Genomic DNA, 5,527 nt, shown 5'->3' on the forward strand with positions numbered 1-5,527 from the left:
CCCAAAAACCAATTTTTGGTTCGCGGATGTTACACAAATATTCATATCCCATTTACCATTTAAAAAAAAAAGAAAAATAAATACTATAATCTATTATAAATATTTGTTTCGAAAAAATTTCTATTTATAAAATTGTTATCAATATAGAGGCGTTCAGTCACAATATTCGATTCTAATGAATCGGATTTACTATTATGTGATTTTGATTGTTTATCTATGGTGAGATGCTATTGATATGATTTACTGTTTTCATGAATTGAATTTCTAATTGTAGTTATAATTTTAAAATATTAATATTTTTTTAACTGATTTTAGCATGAATTTTAACCTATTTTTATTTCATTTATACCCCAATATAATGTCCACAAATGGTAAGTTATCCGATGCTAACCTACAAATATTTAAAATTATTTTTTGTTAATTACATTTGGTCGTGAATGCTCACGGGTAACTCCCCTAACTATATTACTTTATGTTTATATTAGAAAAATTATTTTTGTTTCTTATTATTGAAGATTAAATCATAGCGTCTCTTTTGGTCAATTCTTTTCCATTTTTACATTTTTGTTGGAATCCTTTTTAGTCTTATAATTAATTTACTTTTGGTTTTTTAAATTAGTTGAAATTATTATTTAAAAATATATATGCTCATACAAGCGTATAAAATAATTGAATTAGTGATATATTTGACCATAAAAAAGTTTAGACAATAGTCGTTTTTAAAAAGTTTTTGCCCGCACAAGTGTATAAAATAATTGAATTAGTGATATATTTGACCATAAAAAAATTAGACAATAACTGTTTTAAAAAAAAATTTGCCCGCACAAGAGTGCAGGAAACTCCCTAGTGAAATTTAAATTTGTATTTCATTTTTACACCATTAACCATTCATATACTGAACCCTAAACTCTATACTCTATACCCTAAATTTGTATTTCTTTGTTGAAAGCATTGTACACTAGTATATAAAACATGAATTTGACAATGTAGAACTTACCAAATAAATTTTAAAGTATAGTAAAACATGAATTAGACAATGTAGAACTTAACAAATTAATTTAATTTATTTTTTCACCATATTTCAAAATTAATACAAATAAACATAACAAAATATTATACTATTAACATGTTAATACTTAAACAATTATTTCATTGGCTGATTCATTAAGGTGTGGATCACCAAATTCTTCATATCTATCGTCGATTAAATGCAATCTAACGGTCATCAATCAACTCTTACTTAACCCTTCTTTTCTTACTTTTGTACATCTCGATAACTTTTTATTGTCTTCATAATGAACGATTAAACTCAAAAGCAGCTTCTGGTTTACAATCTTCGACGATTCTCTGCCAGATCTAAAAGGTTTAGAGCTTTTGTTTTCTTCATTTTTTCCGAATCAAAAAAGGTCTTACGGTCCCAAATCTAACGATCTTCTCATTTCCTTTTTCTTCTCTTCTCGTTTTCAGGTTTTGGATCTAGAAATCTTCTCGTTTCCCTCTTTGTATTGATTGTAATCGATTGTACCAGGTTTCTCTTTTTTTCCTCCTTTGTTTAATTGATTGTAATAGATCTTCTCCTATCGTTTTCACGTTTTGGATATTCTCTTTTGTTCAAGCGATTGTAAAAGTATGTAAATTTTGATTGAAATTAATTGTTTCTTTTGATTGTTGATACAAAAAAGAAACCGAAACTAATGGGATCATTTTTATCAATGCAGAAACAATTTTAATGGAAGCTAAAGGAATCATATGTGGCCTCCCAGCAAATAACGTTATACCGAAACTCAGACAACAAGGTGAGCAAGATCAAGGAAGTGATGCGGATGATGATGTGAAGGAGATAACAAGGCTAGAGTACAGACGATCTCTCGCTCACCTAGGCTACTTAATACGCATCGAGGTAGACGAAGAAGACATTGATCCACTGTACAAGAGATGTATCCGAAACATCCAAAACAAACGCCCAAAAGTAGAAGGGTCCTCTCGATCTGGCAACGCTCCTTGAAGATTGTAATCTTAGAGTTCATTGTCATTGTTATGTTTAAACTTTGTTAACTTTTGATATTTGTGTTTAAACTTTGTTAACTTTTGCTATTTATATTTAGACATTGTTAACTTTTCATATTTTCTGATTTCATTGTCTTTCATCAATTAACCAAACTAGATGAGTACCTGCGCACTGCGCGGGTTATCTTTTGGCGATATGAACAATTATATTTTCACTGTCAATATGAGATCCTGTATTGAGTAGTCAAAAACTAAAGCACAAACCATAGTGAACAATATCATGTGATTGAAAATTTGGAGTAGCCACCGCAGATGATTGAATCTTCTTTTTCTCTCGCACTGTAGCAGTTAAAAAAAACAGTAGTAAATTTGACCAATTCTCAAGTCTCATAATCTATTCTACCTCTTAAGAATCAAATACAAAATGACCAGTTTCTTCTTATTCAATAGTAAGATTACATTTAACAACACACATACCAGTCCTAGATACATAAAATAAAAATTTAGAAACAACACCACTCAAAGAAAAAATCTTTAAAGTTCACCGTAGTGAGAATGAACTTGCAATCTTGTTTATAGTTGAGCAGATACAGTCATAGAAAAAGGTTTGGAGAGAAGGAAAGCAACACAAAAATGTATGATTAAGAGAGAATTTTGATTTTTTTCTTGTTTGTTATCGAATGAGAATGAATATAATCACTTACAAACTATAATTAGAAGAACTAATTAAATATTTTTCTCTATATATTCACGACTTCTACCATATAAGGCATGCAATTTCCATAATGAAGAAACTAACTTGTAATCTATTTTGAGCAAAATATATAAACCATTACTAATGCATTAACATAGTATAGGTAAGCTACAAAAAATAACCAGTTACAACCAATATAAATTCGTTCATGTGTGGATATAGACTCTTGAGAAGCCTAAACAGCCACAAGTTGTACCCCATGTTTTAAAAATTGCTAGGCGTTAGTCGGGCGGTGAGGGAGGGCCTAGCGATTAATCGGCAAATCGGATTTAAATCGGGGATTAATCGAGGACTTGTTTTAGGGGTTTTATGTATATATGCATATAATAGATTAAATTTGTAATATACTAACGAGAGTTTAGATTGGTCCAGTGGTTTTCATGTATATCTAAAGCCCACGCATCACCAGTTCGAGTTACATTCTCTCGTTTTGCTCTTTTTTTTTACAGTTTTTTTAATTAATGCAAAATGACGGAAATGCCCTCGTCTTCTTCCTCCTTCTGTGTGTCGATCTGTGTCGACTGTAAACCTAATTTAAAGCAGCCTCCATATTTTTTTCAACTATTAATCGTTTTTAGCTTGTTATTCTAGTAGTTTCTACCTTCATATTACAGATCTATGAAAGGAAATCACATATAGAAGTTTTAAAACCCCCAAAATTTTTTTTTTTAATTACCGATTTGTTGGCCGATTATGGTAAAATCCCGGCGGTGAGGCTCCGCCCAGCGTGTAACCGGCGATTATACGGCCGCCTAGACCGATTTTTAAAACAGGGGTTGTACCCCATCAGCTATTTGGAACAATAAACATATTAATCCGTTTCAATTAGACAATTTATGTTAAGATTGTCTTAACATTAGTGTAAGACAATTTTCTTTCTTTAGGAAGTTCAACCCTTTATTATCTTCAACATTCTAATCTATATTCTAAAGCCAAGTTTCATTGGTGATTTCTTCAAAAGAGTACTCTATCAATATGCTTGATCTTCAAGTTCTCTTTTCTCTGTAGTTGACATTTATCTTCCACACATCTTCGTTCACTAAAAAAAAATTGTAGGATGTGACAGATATTATAAAGGAGCAGTTACTACAAAAATTAAAGCAAGGGAAAGCAAAAAGGGTTGAAGTAGCAGTTACTACAAAAATCAAGCGAGGGAAGACGAAGAAGATCAGTTAAACAACATGAAAAATTCAAGATAAGAATTCAAAATGATTTGTTGATTTTAGTCATGGACATGTGACACTCTCTATTGCTGATGTGGCAACAGGATGAAGAGAGTTGGCCAACTTTCATATATATGATTATATTTTATACAATAATTCAAATAATATATTATATATGATGTAATTTAATATGTATTCAATATAGATCTACTAATACACCATTGCAAGCTATATACAGCATTTTCTAAGTGTCATTATAAATAAAAACATGTTACAAAAAAAAGTCATGAGAACCTATATCATAGCAGGCAAACAAAGATATAAAAAAATATTCATTGGCATTTTCCATACGCTACTATAAACGATAATATAGCACATAACAATAGCCATTAAATAATACAAAATAGCATAATATAGTTGCTATACAATACTTTTCTATAGCTTACGTTTTCTGCTACTATAGAGTTAAATTCAAAAACTATAAAGTCACGAGACAATATCCAACAGCATTTTAAATGTGTTATTATCTATATATATAAAGTTACCTTTCTTCACTCCTCATGCTGCCACATCAGCAACTCATTCTTTTTATTTGGACCTAATCCTAAACACTAATCCACTATGTAGCTTCTAATCCATTCATTCATAACAATTTAAAAGCCCATATTAAACCCAAATGTTTTAAATAAATGAATATTTTAAAATAGTAAAAATAATACTATTGATTTATTTTAGTAATAGTATTATTATTCAAATTTTAACCAAAAATGATCATATTCCAAAATTTAGAATGAGTTACTAAGTTTTAGAATATAAGTAAGATTTTAATACATGTGGAGTAAAAAACAATTTATGTAATTGTATTTATAAAATTCTAAACATAAAAATAAAATTGAAGTGAAATATTAGTTTCTAAGAAACAATTTCACTTATAGAAAAATAAAAGATTAATTATTTAACTCAACTTAAACGTTTTGATCTAAAACAAAGATATTGTAAGAGTCACAATTTTTTTTTGGGAAAAACTATGAAAAAGAATCTTGAAAAATTAATCCATCTAAAAAAACACAAAATCAATGGTCACAATATATAGAGAAAATGATATGTAAGTCGTTATTAAAAAGTGACATGTATAGTATACCTCAAAATGCATATTATCAACCGGAGCTAAAATTCTATAACATGATAAATAAAAATATATATAAAACATGCTTGAGATTTTATCAATTTATGATCAAATGCTTTTAACCAAAAACATTGCCAGAAATAGCATATTACTAAAGTACACCATGTTTTTTATAAAAGACGAAGCTGAGGTTGCATCACAAAATTAACATATGAAAATAACATATGAAGGGTTTTAGACATATATGTAACTTGGATTAGTGAACGGATGTCGGGTTTAATCATTTCACCATTTACGCATTCTTGACTTGGTCGGAAATTCTATTATGACAGGCGATGCACTTGGATAACTCCGTTGTAGTGACATAACAGTAAAAGTGTTCATCAAACTTTGTATATTTGCATTTAATGTGGGATATCGATATATTTAAATGATTTCTATAATTAGGTCAATGATCGACCTTCGGTGTTAGAAATT

General features: G+C 29.3%; 1 long non-coding RNA gene across 1 annotated transcript; it reads left to right on the plus strand.

Annotated features, from left to right (window-relative positions):
- Nucleotides 1-1,233: 1,233 nt before the first annotated feature.
- LOC104747876 (uncharacterized) lies at nt 1,234-2,122 on the plus strand. Its single transcript, XR_761263.2, has 3 exons — nt 1,234-1,363; nt 1,468-1,528; nt 1,719-2,122. It is a non-coding gene; the product is annotated as an uncharacterized LOC104747876 (long non-coding RNA).
- Nucleotides 2,123-5,527: the final 3,405 nt, after the last annotated feature.

Source organism: Camelina sativa, chromosome 15, assembly GCF_030686135.1.
Source record: "Camelina sativa cultivar CO46 ecotype springtype chromosome 15, ASM3068613v1".
Classification (NCBI taxonomy): Eukaryota; Viridiplantae; Streptophyta; class Magnoliopsida; order Brassicales; family Brassicaceae; genus Camelina; species Camelina sativa.